This window comes from Taudactylus pleione, unplaced genomic scaffold (assembly GCF_031769625.1).
Source record: "Taudactylus pleione unplaced genomic scaffold, aTauple2 ptg000017l, whole genome shotgun sequence".
Classification (NCBI taxonomy): Eukaryota; Metazoa; Chordata; class Amphibia; order Anura; family Myobatrachidae; genus Taudactylus; species Taudactylus pleione.
In genome coordinates, this window is record NW_028284419.1 from 1,732,229 (window position 1) to 1,752,874 (window position 20,646).

The 20,646-nt window shown below is 47.1% G+C and overlaps 1 protein-coding gene across 3 annotated transcripts in view; it reads right to left on the reverse strand.

Moving 5' to 3' along the window:
- The window catches only part of LOC148540745 (ferric reductase 1-like), a 218,109-nt gene that overhangs the window by 11,580 nt on the left and 185,883 nt on the right, over positions 1-20,646 (reverse strand). The window lies entirely within an intron of this gene.

The following is a 20,646-nucleotide window of genomic DNA, read 5'->3' on the forward strand; positions in this document are numbered from 1 at the left end:
AGTGAGTTCTTTATTGTGTATTCGCAAATCTCTGTGAAAATGGTGCTATTTCCTGGTGGATTGTGTATTGCTGACTGAGGTAAGTATATAATATGGGTGCACAGTGTGTGGTGTGGTTATGCCTTTGCATTTGGATTTTAATTGTAAGTTCTCCTCTGAACAAGATTGCAGGGCAGAATAAAACAACCTTGTAAAGATGTTTGATACAAAGTCACAAGCTAAAACATTACCTAAAAAATAAAACAAACAATTATAAGCATATGGCTCTGGATAATGTTTAGGAATCGGTATGTACTACCAACAGACGGGATCCAGGCAGTCAGAATCCCGACGCCTGAATCCCAACAGGGTTAACATTCTGACACTTGGTGGTTGGTATGCCAACTCTCCCCCACTCCCTACCCCTCCCTCCCTGGTGCCAGAACCTAACCTCCCCACCTAGCACCTAAACCTAACCCCCCCTTCTCCGCACACTAAACCTAACCCTGACCCCTTAGTGACTAACCCCTATCTAACCCCCCCACCCTGCTCTTTACCTTTGGCATCCCTACAAATGGGATGTCGCCATCAGGATTCTGACCAGCGTCTAAATTCTGGTGCCGGTAAGGTAAGCATCGGCATCCAGACCACCGGGATGCCGAATGCATACCGTTTTTAGTGCTTTAATAGATACTATAATCAGAACCATAACAGGGCTAAAATTGGCCCTGTGTTAGCCTGCACCTTTAGTGCACGACATCATGACATCGGTTGCATTACATCATTATGTCACACAGAGAGGGTGCGGTTGGCATCTCCAGTAAGTGCAGAGCTGACTTGGAGTGTCCTGAGGACACGCCAGATCAGATACACAGACTGCAGGGTTTCTGTCTGGAGTGTCTAAATGACACTCTGGCAGCAACGCAGTAGTGATCCTGGCTGAAGGGTGCCATTTCAGACAACCTGCTAGCCAGAGCAAGAACCATGGGGTGTCGATGGTGCCGCCCACAGAGCCCTGCGCTATGTGCTGGGGCACCCGTTACACACCTCTAGTTACGGCCCTGACTAACCAGATATAAAAATTGAACATGTACGGTTCAGTTTTCCTAAAATAAAAATTAGGCCAAAAGGTTGCATTGAGCTAGCTGGCAGACTTAGCTAAGCAACAGCAGTGGGTGGCACTAACATGTGGCAGTTCAGCTTCCAACATGGCACAGAGTGGCACTGCAGTGGTAGACAGGATGGCAGTTTAATAAACTATACAACCCCATAGGAAGTTTAAACATCAAGAATGTTTTCTTTAATCAAGAACTAGGTCAGAGACCTGAAAGAGTTGGAATATGTTTTGGACTGAAGAAAGGGAAAGGACGGATGGATTGATCAGTTTTTAATTTATTTATTTTTATGTTTTGATTCTTAAGAAAATATATGAGAGAGGATCAATGTAGGATCAAGTTCTTCAGTTCCTGAAATACATATTTGAATTGGAGGAGGTTTTTTTTAAGACATCTTTGATCTGGAGGAGGTTTTCTTTATATATCTAATAGAAATATGGTTGTGGAGGTGCTGCTAAATAGTACACACTATAAACAAATGTTTATTTTGTGCTCAGAGAGGTTGTTAGGGACAATGGGACCAAAACTTGCTGTCTACGGCTGAACTACAAAAAAAAAAGGGTAAATTTGAAATTCTTTTGTTTTGCCCACCCAATCAACTTGATGGTTCAAAATAAAAAAATAAAAAAATGAAAGGGGCATACAGGAGATGCTGTTTGTGGTCAAAACTATTTCTGGACATTTTTGGGATGCATCAGCCGCATGTAGAAGACTTCCAACATGGCACATCAGGATGCAAATGTTTTCTTTAATCTAGAGAAGCTTGAGGGAGATATTTTATGTATGTAGTTGAAGACAGAAAAAAGAAAGGGTTGATTCGTAGTAAATTTAATTTAAGTTTTTGATACCGGAGCAAATATTTGAGGGAGGAGGGAAGTCATTTACAAAGAAAATTAACTCATTCACATCAGTCCTTGCCCCAGTTGAGCTCTTTGGTGGCTCTACATTTTTAAAAAAAATTAAAGGGGCATGCAGGAAATGCTGTCAGTGGCAGCACACAAAACGGAAGCTCTGAACAGGAAGGGGGCAGAGGGATTTTAAAGTCTGGTACTAAACATATGTTATCATTGTGTGTTATTCTGTGATTATGTATGGGAAGGCTAGGAGGGGAGGAAGGAGAACATCTCCAGATACCATAAAAAAAACAGCCTCTCCATTTGGTGCTTGAGTTGCAGCTCAACAAACATGGCTGTTATGATCAAGGAAAGTCAAACCCACCAGGTTGGCATCTACAAATCAAGGTTGAAAAATGGCAAAAAGTATACTTATTTGTGATTTAAGTTAAAATAAAGACAGTATGAAACTAAAAAAAAAAAGTAAGCTTCAGAGCAGCAGCATAAAAGCACGGCAGTTTAAAAAAATATAGGACATCTATGAAACATTTGCCACTTAGCAGTGACAGACAGGATGGCAGTTTAATAAACTACAGTATAAACTTAAAAATGTCAGGCAGCAATGCCCCAAACAGCACATAATGCAAATACTGTAACAGAGGTGCAAGATAGACTTGTCATTGGGCCCTTCCACCCACTCTTATGTTGTATATATTAAACAGGACATGCACAGTTTAACAAATCAATCACTTCAGCGACAGGGACTGCCAATTGTGGCTGAAGCAATTGGTTTGTTTGGGCCCCTACAAAACAAGCTACCAATGGGCAGCTGACATTGCTGGCAATGATCTCTCCTGCACAAACTGGCTTTACAGAGGCAAGATGTTGTCGCCATCATCATCCGAATACTCACCCTCATCAGTGTGTACAGTACATCATCTTCACACAATATTAATTTGTCCCCACTGGAATCCACCATTACAGGTGCCTCTGTAATTTTTGGATGTAATTAGCAGTAAAGATCTTCCTGGAATTTGTAGTTCATTTTGATGAACATCATTTTTTCCACATTTTGAGGAAGTAGCCTCCTACGCTGAATGCTGACAAGGTTCCCGGCTGTGCTGAACACCTTTTCTGAGTACACACTTGAGGGTGGGCAGCTCAAGAAAAGCCAGTTTGTGCAAGGGCCTCCAAATGGCCTTTTTTTCCTTCCAGTAGTCAAACAGACTGTTTGACATGCTTATTTGGATGCTATTATTCAGTCCTCAACCATTCTTTGAATGGTTACCATATCAGATGGAGTCACGGTAGAGGTCTCATTAATTGCAGGCAATTCTTTTAGACCTGACTGTTACAACCCGGATTTGTTTAACCATGCCGTTGGGTCACTTGCCGCCTCTGTGGTCAGCTTGCTGGCTCCTATCTTGGGTTGTGTCTCCACTGCCATCACAATGAGACGCAGGCTTCACTTCTGGCTTGCTAGGCCGCATCTGGCATCCAACCCCAGAGTACTGCTGTCCTGATCACTTCATTGATCCGGCCAGTCCCTAACCAGTCTGAGTCAGCCGGGACCATCTGACGCTGCTCCTCCAATTCTGGCTAACTCTGCGGTATATAATCTAGCCTCTGGCTCTCATTTATTGTAAGTAAAATGTCTCGCTCAGTCCCTACTGAGTGAAGCTATCTGTGCTCCGGTTACAATTGTTTGTTTTCCTGTTGGTGCAGTTCTGTTTGTATTTATGGCACTAACTCTCCATGTTATTCAATTCATGTATCAGTATCTCAAGTTGCACAAGTAATCCCAGCTTCTTCCAGTGTGCTGAAACTGTGCTACACCTGTGTAAAGCATCCATCTGTCTGCTCAGGTATATCAGCTGTTCCTGATTCCCTGGTTCTGTTCCAGTGTGCTGAATTTGTGCTACACCTGTTCAAAGCATCCACCTGTCTGCTCAGGTTTATCAGCCATTCCTACTTCTCTGGTTCCATGCCAGACTATTCTACAGTTACCTTCCATTCTGGTGTTCGGTCTGTGGGCCTGATTCAGACCCGGTCGCAAGTGCTGAGCGCTCACAACTGGGTCGATGGTGGCCCAGAGCGCATGCGCACGATGGAGCCAGCTCCGTCGTGCGCATGCGCGAGACCCGGATAGCGACGGGCAATCCGTCGCTCCGGATCTCATACCAAAGGGGGCATGCTGTCGATGTTGAGTGACAGCACGTCCCCTTTGGTGGGCTGGCCGGGGGAGTGGCTTCCCAAACAGAGGCATTCCCATGTGAACGCCTCCGTTTGGGGGCGGCCCCACTGACATCACGAGTGATGTCAGTGGGAGAGATTTCGGCTCTGATAGAGCCGAAATCTCTCTGGGGCTTGCGACAACGAGACCCTACCTCAAGGGTCTCGTCGCAAACCCGATGGTTGCGATGGTCTTGACCATCGCGACCATCTTCCTGGCCACTCGCTATAGCTGTGTGTGGTCACCCACAGCTATGCAAGCAGCCAGGAGTCCGTCAAAAAAGAAAATAGCCCGGCCCTGATTCAGAGCAAGCGCTCTGTCAGAGCGTCCGGCTCTGAATCACAGCCTGTATCTGGCCCTGTCATCTTTAGAGTGCTCCCAGACTACAGATAAAACCCAGTCAAAACCTGTTAAATAACTCTGCTAAAATCTGCCACTCAAGTGTCCTGGACCACAGAACCAACTAAGAAAATTGCTTTTATTATTATCAAGTAACAACCCAGTCCAGCATAGTAAATCTATTGTTACACTCTTCTCTGCTACATACATCATACCATCTAGAACACCAAAGTCCCTGGTGGTCTAGAAGGTACGATCCAGCATCTCTCCGCCGAGACCCTTTCACATGTCAAGAGGTCTCCTCAGGCCTGCCAGCTTTGCATACATACCTCCCACTACTCAAATAGACATCTACTCGACCCTGGGCCCACAAACAAATACAGGCATGATACCGACCAGATGTCAAAACTTAGTTGTATTGACTCATCTGCATCACCAGTGGGGCTTTTTTTTGGAAAGTTTAATTTTTCTTGGCAACCACATTTCCTAGAGAAACTGAAGGAGGAGCCATCGCTGCATCACGTGCCACTTGAGCTGACAATTTGTTTACCAACAGATTTTTGCATCTCTTCAGATCTGTGTCCGTTGGGATGAAAGACACGATATAAGACTTAAACCTAGGATCGAGCATGGTTGCCAAAATGTATTGATCTGATTGGAAGGTCCTGACAACCCTTGGATCCAGGTGAAGCAAATAAAGGACTTAATCTACAAGTCCAACATACTGTTATGAATTCCAGTGACCACTTCTAGTAAGCCATCTAGAACTCAGGCTATGAGGTTTTCCGCCACTATCAACCGACCGTTGTTCCCTTAGAGATAGTAACTCATCGGTATTTAGGCGGCCATCTGGACTTACTGCTCGGAGTAGTAGCAGATTACAGTACAAGGAGTGTCAGTTGGAATTCTGTGATGAGGGAAAGAGTTGAAACAGGAAGAGTCAATGGTGTAATTTAGAGAGGTGCAGCTTGTGTGCTGATGGAGCAGCACTTGTGCAGATGGTGTGGCAAATATGCAGATGATGTGGCAAGAATCAATGGTAGAAAGCTGATTGAGTACTGCAGCTTTGAGAACCAATAATGCAGCTTGTGTGCCAATGATGCAGCTATAGTCACTGGTAGACAGTTGGTAGTGTATGCTGCAGCTTTGAGAGCCAATGGTGCTGCAAATGTGCCAATGATGTGTCTTGCCTGCCAAGGGTGTGGCAACAGCTGATGATTGACAGTTGGTAGTAGATGCTGCGGCTTTGAGAGCCAATGGTGCGGCAAATGTGCCGATGATGCAGCAATTGTGCAGATGGAGTGGCATTAGCTGATGGTAGACAGTTGGTAGTAGATGCTGTGGCTGTGAGAGCCAATGGCAGCACAGTTGCACTGATGCGGCTAGGAAGCTGTAGGAGAAGCTGGAGATATGGGGACTGCACGGAAGCTGCTGGTGCAGCTAAGGTGCCAATGGTGCAGTAAAAGCCAATGGTAGAAAGTTAGTAGTAGGTGCTGCGGCTTTGAGAGCCGATGGCAGCACGGTGGTATAGGTGCGGTTAGGAAGCCATAGGAGAAGCTGGAGAGCCGGAGACAGCACTGAAGCCACTACAGGAAGACCAGAATCTTCACCACGAGGAGGAACAGAATGCTGACCATGCAGCCGAGCTTAGGAAACCCACAGGAATGCTATAGTCGGCAAGGCAGTAAAAGGCCAGCATGTACAAATAGGAGGACCATCCAATCACGCAGTGCTAAGGATATCATGGACATCCTGAGGCATGCCGATCACCTAGGAACCAAGGGAACTGGAACCACAACATCCAGGGAAGGCGAACTGCTTGAGGGAGACAAGTTGTGACCTCGACTTGTAACAACAGTACCCCCCCTTAACGCGGGGTTGAAGAACTCAGTCAATAGGCACAAGGGTGCAACTTGTTATCAACAAGATCCTTTTGAGACAGAATGGCTCCAGCTCCCACTTCAGAGGCATCAACTTCCAGAATGAATGGAAGCTATGGGTCTGGGTGCCATAGCACTGGAGCTAGAGTGGATGCAACCTTTAGGGCTTCGAAGGCCTGGACCACTTTGGATGACCAGTTTGAGATGTCTGCCCCTTTCTTGGTCAACTCAACAATGGGTGCAACAATGGTGGAAAAAAATCTAATAAATCTGCGGTAATAGTTTGAAAAGCCGAGGAACCGCTGGACTGCTTTGAGAGTAGTAGTCTAAATGCATTTTGAAATTGCCTCAACCTTACCAGGATCCATGGAAAAACCTTGGGAAGAAATCACATAGCCTAGAAAGGAAATTTGGGTGACATCAAAATCACACTTTTCTAGCTTCGCATAGAGGTGATTTTCACACAATTTCTGTAGAACTAGGCGTACATGCTGATGGTGTTGGTCCAGTGACTGAGAAAAGATAAGAATGTTGTCCAAATAAACAACCACGAATTTCCCCAGGAATCTCTAAGGATGTCATTAATGAGATCTTGGAAGCCCGCCGTGGCACTGGATTAGACCAAACGGCATGACCAAGTACTCATGTCCAGTGTGAGTACTGAAGGCTGTTTACCAATCATCCCCACTCCTTATTCTGATCAAGTTGTATGCTCCTCTAAGGTCTATTTTAGAGAAGATGTTGGCCTGGCATAGCCGATCAAAAGATGAGAGGAAGCGGATAGGAGTTTTTGATGGTGATGTTATTCAGACATCTGTAATTGATACATGGATGAAAGGACCCATCTTTTTTCTCCACGATAAAGAACCCAGCCCCCACTGGTGACTTAGAGGGGCGGATAAATTCTTTCCCCAATGTGTTTTTGATGCAATCTCGCATCGCCATATCCTCTGGAATAGAAAGGGAATACAACTGGCCTTTAGGTAATTTGCCATTAAATTGATGGCACAGTCCTAGGCCCGGTGTAGAGGAAGGACATATGCCAGCTGCTTGGAAAAAACATCGGCAAAATCTTGGTACTGGAGTGGGATGACTGGAGGATTTTCGGCAACTGCAGGATGAACTGTCCTAACAGGGAGTGCTAGACATCGAGCCTGACAGGCATGGCTCCATTTTATGATTTCCCCAGAGGACCAATCCACTATGGGGTTATAATCCCTGATCCAGGGGAGACCAAGAATGACAGGGCCAAGAGACAATGGAGGAGATGGAAAGACATGGTCTCTGAATGCAAGATTCCGACTGACAAACGGAGAGGAGACGTTTTAAACTTAAGATGACCTGACAAAAATATATCCTCTATCCAGTCTACAGATTGGGAATTTCTGATCCAAAGGGAGAGCTGGTACACCCAGTGTGCAGAAAAAAAGGAAATCCTTGAAGTTGCCAGTCACTCCACTGTCCAAAAATGCCGAAGTAGTCAAGGTGGAGTTAACAAGTTGGATGGCTGATGGAACTAATGCTGAGTTTTTGGAGGAAATGGGAGCCAGGCATAAGTGCAATTCCTACCAAACACCTAGGCCTTTCCTTTTACCGGTTTAAGCGGACAATCATTCACGGTATGACCCTCGTCTCCACAATACATACAGAGGCCAAAGAATCATCTTCTGCGTCTCTCTTCGGCTGATAAGCGAGATGCACCAGTCTGCATTGGCTCTTCTGTGTCCAAAGGTGGAACCCAACTGAGAGAACGAGGTGACTTGTGGGAAGGCTCTGTTCTCATCTCCGTTCCTGTAGATGCCAGTCAATCCTAATGGCCTGCTGCATGAGATCATCCAAGGACTCAGAAGGAGAGTGCTGAACGACAATGTCCTTGATGGCCTCAGAGAGATCGAGACAGTATTGGCTGCAGAGAGCCAGATCATTCCAACCCAAGTCAGTTGCACATCTGTGGAATTCTGAGGCGTAATCTTCCGCCAATTCTGAACCTGTTGAGGGAACATAATTTAGACTCAGCCAGAGCAGTTCGGTCCAAGTCATCATATAACAAACCTAAGGCATTGAAGAAGGCATCAACGGTCTGTAATGCAGCCTGGGTTAAGGGCAACCCAAAGTCCCAAGTTTTTGGATCCCCCTGAAGCAGAGAGATTGCCAGCCCCACTCATTGCAACTGTATCCGAGAATTGAATAGACAAAGCCTATAGTATAGTTTGCAACTTTTTGTGGAGGTTTACAAACTGTTGGCGATCCAGAGAGCCGGAGACAGCACAGAAGCCACTACGGGAAAACCAGAATCTTCACTACAAGGAGGAACAGAATGCTGACCATGCAGCTGAGCCAAGGGAACCCACAGGAATGCTATAGTCGGCGAAGCAGCAAAAGGCCAGTGTGTACAAATAGGAAGACCATCCAATCACGCAGTGCTAAGGATAGCATGGACGTCCTGAGGCATGCCATTTGCCTAGGAACCAAGGAAACCAGAACCACAACATCCAGGGAAGGCAAACTGCTTGAGGGAGACAAGTCGTGACCACAACTTGTAACACATACTTAGCAGAATCGCTTCATTTCACCATCTCAGTTTCTCAAGCTGCTTTTCCATCAATTCTAATTGGAAGAATTACCTGACTCAAGCTCACAGTGTCTGAACTTACTTCACAGATGACTACTTTGTCATCAGCACTTTGCACAACATAGGAAGTATTCTCCACTGAGCTTGAGTAAGGTACATCCCACTCCTCTTCCTATGTCATAGTTCGTAAATTATGTCATTCTGTGAATTAGCAGCTCCACCATTTTGTGAGTGACAGCAATCTTATTCTGTGAGAGTGCTGAATCTGCAGTTAACCACAGGGTGCAATGTCATATGATTTCTGTATTGCACAAGGAACATGTCCATTAAGGCGTACGCCTTAATGATCATAATTTCATTGCTTTATGAAGTTTGAGTGGCAGAAAATCAATAGGTTTTCTGAAATTTCAGATCATGTCTAAGCAGCCTCAATGGGACATGTAAAACCGTAAGGTTTTTTTGTCTATGGAATTTCATAGCTTTTTTAAAATATATTAACTATCAGGGTTTGGATGAGCAAACCAGGCCACCTGCATTGGAGAAGGGTAACAAAATGGTACACTAACGCAGGTGGAAGAGGGGACAGCACACAGGAGGTTGGTTTGGGAGGTGCAGAGTGCGAGATGGCTGTAGGGGCATGGGGTAGCGGCAGCAGCGGTGGTGCAGAGCAGTGGTGCAGTGCAAAGGGGGCATCTGTGGGTGACAAAGGGCTCATTGGTAGTGTGTATGCACCTGAGAAAATCAAATCAATAAGTCACAGATGCACAAATGCAGCAGTGAGATCCATCTACGCAACTGTTAAAAATTGAATGTGTAAAAGAAAAAAGCATAGCCCTGCCCCCAGGCTTCCCAGTACTGGTTGTGCTACATACAAGGGACAATTGACGTAGGGCTTCCCCGTATGAAGTACAACCAGCACCAGGCTTTTGAGAACCAGTCCTGGTTGCCAAAATACGGGGAGCAAATGACGTAGGGGTCCCCCGTATTTGGCGCAACCAGCACTGGGCTCTTTGTCCTGGTTCTGGAAATACAGGGGGGGAATGCATAGGGCCACCCTGTATATCCAGAACCAGCACCGGACCCTTTCTAGCAGGGGGATGATGCCACAGCCAGGGGAGCCCTTTCACCGGGCCCCCCCTGCCGCAGCATCACCCCTGACTGCTAGTCAGCCCAGGCCATGGATCCCAGGGGAGTTGGAGACCCCCCATTAAAGGGGTACCCCATCTCCAGGGCACCCCAGGCCCAGGCTGATAACCCGGGGCTATCTCCAGCACCCCTGGGCGGTGGGTGCTGGGTTGATTTGTGTTGTTCATATGAATATAAAAATATTGTCCTTTACAGTAGCACTACAGGTCCCAGCAGGCATCCCCCGCATACTGGCACTTGGAGAACCGCAAGTACCAGCAGGTGGGGCACTAAGGGCCAGCTGGTACCTATAGTACCCCTGCAAAATAAATATTAAAATAAGACAGACACTGTTTTTTTAAATATTTTATTTAGCGGGACCTTCACCTGAGAGGCGGCAGCCTTAAGCTTTTTTTCATGGCTGCTGCTCCCCCAGGACTTCTACGGCATCTTCACCTAGAGGGCGACGGCCTTTAAGTTCTTTTTCCTGGCCGTCGCCCATCCAGGGCTTCTGCGGCATCTTCTCTCTTCTGTCTTCGGCAGCTCTTCTCTGCTGCTTCCCTGCAGCTGACTGAGTGCACGGACCTCGCGCTGGCAGTATTTAAGCCAGCCGAGGGGGCAGGGCGATGATGCCGCGAGCCGTAATTGGCTCGCGGCGGCCATCTTTGATTTTTAAAAATGGCGCTGAGGCGCCATTTTTGAAAAGTGTTCGCTCAGTTCTCACCATTGAAATCAATGGTGAGAACTGCTCATTTCCTGAGAGGCGGAAGGCTCGCCTCTTTCAGCCAATGACCACTCCGCACCGGGATTTCTGGACTGAAATCCCACAGCGGAGCTGTCATTCGGGTAGTAGAGTCCTTAGAGGACACTACTAATGTCCGTGGGCTCGGGTAATTAGTTTTTTTTATTTGCCAAGACCCAGGATTTGCCTACTTTGGAACGAAGAGGACAGATCTACGCATAGGAGGAGGTGAGTATGGAATTTTTATTACAGGTGCACATTTGGATTACCTACTGGAGAAGAGGACAGATTGGCTTCAGGGATACTAGGTGAGTATGTGAGATAGTGTGTGCATGTGTGAGTACATGTGTGTGTGCATGTATGTTTTAATAAAATTATGCTTCTCTATGGTGTGTGTTGTGTGTTTTTTTTAATATTGCTTTTGTTGTGAAACTACAGCTACCAGCATGCCCGTAATGCTCTGCATGCTGGTACTTGTGGTTCTTCAAGTACCAGCATGTGGGGAAGGCTTGCCGGGGACTGTAGTTCCACAGCAAAAGCCAATATTTATATTTTCAAATGCACCACACCTTACATAATCAACCAAGCACCAACCACCCAGGGCCTGGGCTGCCCTGAGAAGGGGACCCCTTTATTGGAGGGGTCCCCAACTCCCCAGGGATTCTAAGCCTGGGCTGACTAGTGGTCAGGGGTGATGCTGTGGCTGGGGGGCCCGGTGGACCCCTACGTTCTTTTGTCTCCTGTATTTAGCACAACCAGTGCTGGGGCTTTTTTGGGGGTGGGGCCACGCAATTTTTTTTTTAAAATGCAGGCAGTCAGTCCTGGTTGTGCTTAAATGCAGGGGACAAATTACATAGAGGTCCCCCATATTTAAGCACAACCAGTACCGGGCTAGTCAGAACCAGCCCTGGTTGCCAAAATACGGGGGACAAATGACACAGGGGTCCCCCGTAAGTTGTGCAACCAAGACTGGGCTCTGATCCGGTCTTGGTTCTGGAAATACAGGGGGAAAAAATGAGTAGGGTCCCCCTGTATTCTCCAGGACCAGGACCAGACTAATTCTAACAGGGGGCTGATGCCACAGCCAGGGGAGCCCTTTCACCGGGCCCCCCAGTCGCAGCATCAGTCCAGGCTGGGGATCCCTGAGAAGCTGGGGTCCCCCTCCTCTGGGCACCCCAGGCCTAGGCTGATGGCCCGGGGCTATCCCCAGCACCCCTGGGCAGTGGGTGCTGGGTTGATTGTGTGATGTGGTACATTTTAAAGAATATTTTCTTTTGCAGGTGAACTATAGGTTCCAGCATGCCTCTCTGTATGCTGGTACTTGAAAAACCACAAGTACCAACATGCTGGGCATTAGGGCCCACTGCCACCTGTAGTCCACCTGTAAAAAAATATTAAAATAACACAACACACTTTAGTATTGTAATATTTTATTTTACAGGTCTTCACCTGGGGGATGGCAGCCTTTAAGCTCATTTATGTGGCCGCCACCACTCCAGGGTTTAGGCCTCTTCGCCTGGTGGGCGCCAACCCACCAGGGCTTCACCAACTTCGCCTGGTGGACGCCAACCTGCCAGAGCTTCGGCGTCTTTGCCTGGTGGATACCAACCCACCAGGGCTTTGGCGTATTTGACTGGCGGGCACCAACCCACCAGGGCTTCAACGTCTTCACCTAGAGGACGGCAGCCTGTGTCAGCTCATTTTCATGGCTGCTGCCCACTAGGACTTATGGCATCTTCGCCTGGTGTCGCCAACCTGCCAGGGCTTTGACGTCTTCACCTAGTGGGCGGCAGCCTGTCAGCTCTTTTTCGTGTGTTTCTTCACCTGGCAGGCACCCACCCGCCAGGGCTTTGCTGTCTTCGCCTAGTGGGCGGCAGCCTGTCAGCTCTTTTTCATGGCTGCCTCCCACTAGGACTTCTGGCGTCTTCGCCTGGCTGGCACCAACCCGCCAGGGCTTCGGTGTCTTCGCCTAGTGGGCGGCAGCCCGTGTTAGCTCTTTTTCATGACTGCCTCCCCCTATGACTTCAGGTGTGTTAGCCTGGCAGGCGCCAACCTGCCAGGCCTTCAGCATATTCACCTGGTGGGCGCCAGCCTGTGTCAGCTCTTTTTCATGGCTACCGCCCACTAGGACTTATGGCGTCTTTACCTGGTGGCACCAACCCACCAGGGCTTTGGCGTATTCACCTGGCGGGCACCAACCTGCCAGGGATTCAATGTCTTCACCTAGTGGGCGGCAGCCCGTGTTAGCTCTTTTTCGTGGCTGCCTCCCACTAGGACTTCTAGTGTCTTCACCTGGCAGGCGCCAACTCGTCAAGGCTTCGGCGTCTCCACCTGGTGTGCACCAACCCGCCAGGGCTTTGACGTCTTCACATAGTGGGCGACAGCCTGTGTCAGCTCTTTTTCATGGCTGCCGCTCACTAGGACTTATGGCGTCTTTGCCTGGTGGGCGCCAATCCGCTAGGGCTTCGGTGTCTTCGCCTGGCGGGCACCAACCCGCCAGGGCTACGGTGTCTTTTACTAGTGGGCAGCAGCCTGTGTTAGCTCTTTTTCATGACTCCCTCTCCCTATGACTTCTGGTGTGTTCACCTGGTGGGCGCCAACCCGCCAGGGCTTCGGCATCAGCACCTGGTGGGCGCCAGCCTGTCAGCTCTTTTTCATGGCTACCGCCCACTAGGACTTACGGCGTCTTCGCCTGGTGGGTACCAATCTGCCAGGGCTTCGGCATCTTCACCTGGCGGGCGCCAACCCACCAGGGCTTCAGCGTAATCGCCTGGTGGGCACCAACCTGCCAGGGATTCGATGTCTTCACCTAGTGGGCAGGAGCCTGTGTCAGCTCTTTTTCATGGCTGCTGCACACTAGGACTTATGGCATCTTCGACTGGCGGGCGCCAACCCACCAGGGCTTCGGTGTCTTCGTCTAGTGGGCGGCAGCCTGTGTTAGCTCTTTTTCGTAGCTGCCGCCCACTAGGACTTATGGCATCTAGGAGTGTGTAACGAGGCACATACTCCCTGGCAGAGAGAGGAGAAACTGCTATTAAAAAGACATTGAGCAACGCAAAGAGACCGCAACACAAGCGATTGAGTACAAACCAGGGTAAATCAATGGACCGGATGGCATGGGACACCGCCCCTCCAGAGCGTTATACCCTTTAGTCATTTTTTCTGGACTATCATTGTGTACATATTTACAATATTTATTTATTTTTTTCTTTCTATATATATATATTTTTTCTTTTAAATATCAATTCTTTTCTCCTTTTTTATTATGTGACAGAGACTACTGGTCACTGTACCAACAGCTTCACAATACTCTTATGAATATTACACTGCGGTATGGCCAGCAGCAACACAGTGCTTATGTATGGATACAAGGGGGGAGTGGTACAGCATACAGTGTCACAGTGCTCATATAGATACTCTGGGGTACAGCACAAAAAAAATCTTTTAAACTTTTTTTTTACTTATTATTATTTTATACAGTCTGTGGACGGACAGCACACCCCTGGATTGGACACACAGCCCCCTCCTGGGCAGAGCATAGCACACCCTGGTTTTGCACAACAACCCCCTGGACAGAGCACAGTGACAGCACACACCTGGATTGGTCACATAGCCCCCTCTAGACAGAGCACAGCACAACCCTGTTTTGGACATCAGCCAGAGCACAGTGACAGCACACCCCTGGATTGGATACACAGTCCACCCCCCTCTGGTCAGGGCAGAGCACACCATTGTTTTGGACAACAGTCAGGGCACAGTGAAAGCCAGCTGGAAACGGGAGGGAGGTTGCAATTACTCACCCCAGTCACCCGCTTCTCCTGGCTGGGTCCCGGTGCCTGCGCAATTGATCTGTCAGGCACTGGGACCGGCGCACTAGGGGTGAGGAGCCGCGCACGTGCATGCCACCGGCATCCAAAGGGCTGCATCGCACTATGGACAGACTTTTTCCTCTGGGAGCTTTTCTTTAGTAGGAAAGTCTCCTGTCATTCTTTCTTTTTAGTCTCGTTACAATGACACCTGTCAAGGGTGGGAAATTTTAGGCAGCAAGTGAAAAGTCGGTTCTTAAAGTTGATATGTTGGTAGCAGGAATAATAGGCAAGTTTAAGGATCTGAACGACTTTGACAAGGGCCAAATTGTGATGGCTAGATGACTGGATCAGAGTATTTCCAAAATGGCAGGTATTGTTGGGGGTTCGCGGTATACCAAAAGTGGTTCAAGGAAGGTCATGGGCCTGATTTAGAGATGGATGCTAATTAATTTGCTAGTACAACTTCTGTCTCAACAGCAGTTCTGGAAATATATCAGTCTTTTCATTGTGCACTAGCGTGTGACGGAGAGTACAAGCACTGAAGTGCTCACTTTCAGGCTCCATGGACTGTGCAACTGCATCGGTGGTTGTAAGCACTCCACCATCGGTACACCATTGGCACTTGTGGTAGCCTAGGGGTTACTCAGGCTATTCATCTCAAATACCTCTGAGGCTGTGGATGTGCAATTGGGAATGCAACCGCGATCAAAGACACGCCATTTATACTCCCATAACACGCCCATAATATGACCTTTTTCTGCAAACACTTCAGCTCACCCCCAGTCTCCACCCTCAAATGCGCAAGGATTGCAGATACCATTTATACTCATAGCGATCTCGTACACAATTATGGATGCCATCGCACACCTCGGTTAGCACGTGTGTTGTAAGGGTTTCCTAGACTTTTTGAGCATGCACATTAGCAAAAAATGTGCTCAACTGTGTAAAAATCTGCATTACATCCATCTCTGATTTAGGCCTCATGTACACCCAAGGCTCATTAATGTGCTTGGGGAGCAAAGGCTAGCCCCTCTTGTTCGATCCTACAGAAGAGCTACTGTACCACAAATTGCTGAAAAAGTTAATGCTGGATATAATAGAAAGGTGCCAGAACACACAGTGCATCAAGGCTTGCCCTTGACCAGAGAGACCATGCCAACATCTGCTAATCTCTGCCCAGTGCTGAAAGTGCCTACAATGGGCATGTGAGCATTAGAACTGGACCATGGACAATAGAGTAATTTGGTCTCCAGCTTCTATGTGCTGACCAATGAGGGGAGGTGAGTAGGATGAGGAGTTGAAGTCGCATGCAGGGAGTGATGGGAAAATATCCATCTACCCCTGCAGTTTTTGTAAAAAAAACCAAAAAATAATCTTCAGAAAATGCCATCTAAATGTTTCGTTATTTATGGCAAGAAATTTTTGATTATTGTAACGTTTCCTGCTTGCTAAATATTAGAAAACATTAATAGCTTTAGAGAGCAATGGGTCTAAAATGTGAAAATGTAGGAGAAGATAATTACGTTATTTCCTATGTTAAGACTTTTCTACATAGGAATATTACTTAAAACATTTGGAAACTTTCTATTTAAGTATGTTTTTTGGGGGTCTATTCATCATCACTTAATTTCTACAAACTTAGATTCAAATTTTCACATATTTTTATAGAAATTTAGTGCCAGGATAATTCATAATTCTTGTAATGCAGAAGATATCACTGATATTTCCTGGTTACAATTGTCTCCCTTTCATTTCCACAGTCCCCATACTATAGTATGGGGATGTGGAAATTTTGTAATTCATCAAGTTCTGAAAAAGCATTTTCTTGGACTTGGCATTGATACTGTATGCCATCCTGAGATGGCACACAGCATCCAATACTGTAGAGGAGTCTGAAAAGATCCCTCCCTGCTGTGTCCTCTTAACTTAATAAAGCTCCCTCCCAGTTCCCCGGGCAGTCCGCCTGTGAGCCAGGAAAAGGGCACAGCAGAGGTGGTGTGGGACTGGCCTTGTGGGGCTGCACAGTTTCAGTGGGGGACAAAGACTCCCGTTATGGCTGTAACTCTGCGGTGACAGGGGGGCTAGGGGATAGGCAGCAGGGTTGGCCGGAGCGGGGGGAGTGAGCAGACAAATGGGCGAGTGGGCTACTGGGCTCTTCTGGCTTCCCTCCTGTTGCTTCATTGTCTCTTCACAGCCTGTTTTCAAGCTGTACATGTGCAGCTTTAATACAGACTGCGAAGAGTCCAGGCAGCATGAGAAAACTCCCCATATTCCGAAAATCTGTCTCAGCAAAAAGAGCAGTTTTTCAGAAGTGATAATTAAGTACAGGAGGTATGGTGAATGCCTCCAATACTTGGATTGAACTTGCAGCAAGTTCAATCCTTAATTATCACATGGGATTTTTTTCCCTTAGTAAATAGACCCCTTTAAGAGCTGAAATACTTTGCTAATTATGCCATAAACCCGGCTAGTGCTTTTCCTTTCTTAGCAGATATAACCTTGTTGACTTTACATTGGACATTACATAAGACCATGCGGCTTGCTGTAGAAATTCCTGTCAGGATTCAGTCTGGGATCAGCTGTTACTCACCGCAGTGCCAGCTTCCCCTGACTAGCCGCTCAGTCAGACGCCAGGTGCGGTGGCAGGTGATACGCTGAGTATTATCCCCAGGGCCCTGTTGTCTTCCACGCAATTCTCCATATCGGAGTTCCTGCGGTGATGTCATCAGCACAGCCGTATTGTCTGCCTTACCTGACCGGACCCTCCACCAATGGTAGCCTGGTCACCTCTCAGCTGACTCTCTCCCCCAATGGACATCTACCTAAAGGTATAAAGCAGGACTCCAGGAAATCAGAAGTTGCCTGAACAACTTCTCTTCTCCAGTAGCTGCTAGCTTTGGATCGCTGTTTCAGGCTCCACGCTGTTGTATCCTCAGTATGATTCACCAGTCTCTGTGTTATTGTCCAGTGATATTCAGCATCAGTCACTACTGATATTCTCCAGTGATATTCGGCATCAGTCACTACCAATACTCTTCAGTGATATTCAACATCAGTCACTACCGATACTCTTGAGTGATATTCAACATCAGTCACTACTAATATTCTTCAGGAATATTCAACATCACTCGCTACAGATATTCTTCAGTGTTCTTCTACATCGGTCTCTACCAATATACTTCAGTATTACTGACATCAGTGTTTATCGATATTCTCCATTGATAATCTCCAGCCACTCAGTCTTTCTTATCTCCCTGTCAGTTGCTAATTCCTGTTTGCCTGATCAGGGGGCCGTGACCTGCTCATTGCATGCAGCTAAACCCATATCCCAATTTGAGGGGTCGTGGGTGAAAACCACAAGTGAGCTAGACTCCGCACCTCTGGTCAGGTCTCGTAAACACCCGGAAATAGCCGATGAAGATGTCGTATGTAATTCCTCCTCAACTACTGCTGCCTCCCCACCTAGTCACCCCGACTTCCGGTCCTCTGACTGCAAACCTCAAGGGCCAGGTCATGACAAATCCTTTATTCGTTCAATAAGCTAAAAAGGAGTCAGAGCTCCACATAGTCAGATTATTCCTATTATCAGCCGCTTATGAGAAAAAGTATATTCGTTTGTAATTTAGGAAACTATTTTAATATATGGACATTATTCTTTACTTCAGATATTATTTCTATAAGTTATCAGAATTTATCAATTTACCTGAATATATTACCTTATTATGGTGGTGTGACTACCAGCAGATTTTAGGTATATGTAACCCCCCTTTTACCACTAAAAGGACTCATGGTTACTAAGGGCTCTATTTAATAATATTATTTTTACTAAAATAAAGTGAAAAAGGGAAAAAGGGTGTTTTCACATCCTTTTCAAATTATTTTAGTATCACCTAAAGTTACTAAAGGGCAATTGGAGTAGAATTCGTAAAATTCTACTCCAAGCCCTAATTATCACTTATCATTTGTTTTTAGTAAGCAGATCGCATTTCCCATAATTGTAATGGGGAATGTGATCTGGCCAAAGTTGCTAAAAATAAATTGTGAAAAAATACCGGGGAAAGCCCTGTAATAATAACGCCACCTGGAGGTGGCGTTATCCAGGGTCTTCCCCGGTTGCAGGACTCCTGCTCTGCTCTAACGGGCAGAGCAGAGCCCGGAGCCAGCCCCAGTGATCAGCTGTTTGGTGTAAACAGACCACACACTGATACACTGTAAAAGAAAAAAAAAAGAAAAAATCAGTAAAAAAAAACCTTACCTGAGTCCAGGGAGCGGAGATCAGGGCTCCAGTGATGGCTATCCTCTGGTCAGCTGGTCTCCCAGCCTGCACTGGTGCCCGGTCATCACCTGACGTCCCAGTGCAGGGTGGGATGTCAACTACCGGAGCCACGGAGGACATCACCAGAGCACCGATCACTGCAGGTAAGCATAATTAAGGGAAGGGGGGTCTGCGATCATGGGGGTGGGGCTTAGCTGTGGGGGTGGGGCTTAGCGATGGTCAGTCGGCGCATGCGTCGGCACTTGTCACGGAATTTTTCGCAAAAATAATATGGGTGCAGGGTGTGCGGTAGGGGCCCCCCTGGACCTCGGGGCCCGTGTAGATATACCCCTGACTTATAAGAATAGAATATAAATAAATGATGATAATAATAATAATAATAATAATAATAATAATAATAATAATAGAATACATTACAATTGCATTGTCAATCAACAGTAAGCTTTTAGGGATGAGTATTACGTAGTAGTACACAACTACTTACACTTTATACTGTAGAGGGATAACAATAACAGTCAATATTGATCAGATGTAATAGATGACTCTTATGACAACCAGATTTTGTAGTCCCTTCGTTGCTGTCAACCTAGTTAAAGAACTATACCCTGGTTGTCCTGTTCCCCACTGGACTGCAACCTGAATGCAGTGACGTGTGGTGAGGTAAATGGCTGGGAGACACTGGCTAGTATCAAAGCCAGATTTACACACACATATATGAACCCGAGGGTTCATGTGGGCATTATACAAAGGCAGCAGTATATAGTGCTGGAAATTCGCTGTGTTTTGATCAGGGATGTGCAGAAAAGGTAGACAGGGTAGGCAGTGCGTTTTGACTATAAAAATTATTATAATAATAAAAATAATAAATTTATAATATTTTCTTTACATTTTTCTTATGATTTTTATAGTCAAAACTTTGGAGCATACCTAAGTATGACAGGAAAGGCTCTGCCTCACCTGTCCGCAAATCACTGCCTGAATGCCGGTGGGCATAATCAAATGCTGAACATATGAGTTTACTTCCTATACTCTCAAACCAGTTCTGTTCCCCTTACAGCAGTTAAACAAAAAACATAGAGTTTGTAAAAGTCTCTTAATAAGTAAATTGAACTCTGGGCCTGATTCAGAGCCGGACGCTCTGACAAGAGCGCTCGCTCTGAATCAGGGCCCTCCTACCTAAAAATGGAGCGGACTCCTGACCGCTCGCATAGCTGTGGGTGACCACCCACAGCTTACGCGAGCGGCCAAAAAGATGGTCGCGATGGTCAAGACCATCGCGACCATCGGGCTTGCGACGAGACCCTGCGTTAGGGTCTCACTGCCGCAAGCCCAGGGGTGCTTTTGGCTCTATCAGAGCCAAAAGCACTCCCACTGACATCACTGGTGATGTCAGTGGAGCCGGCTCCAGACTGAAGGCGTTCCCATGGGAACGCCTCCGTCTGGGCAGCAACGCCCCCGGCACGCCCACCAAAGTTGGCGTGCTGTCACTCACCATCGACAGCACGCCCCCTTTGGTGCGAGACCCATAGCGTCAGCTTGGCTGTCGGTATGCGGGTCTCGCGCATGCGCACGATGGAGCTCCCTCCGTCGTGCGCATGCGCATTAGGGCACCATCGACCCGCATGCGAGCGCTCAGCGCTCGCGAGCGGGTCTGAATTAGGCCCTCTGTCTCTCCTAAACTTATACTCTGCTGTAGAGATGATGGAACATGAGATAATAGTACTGATTTCATAGCCTGTCACA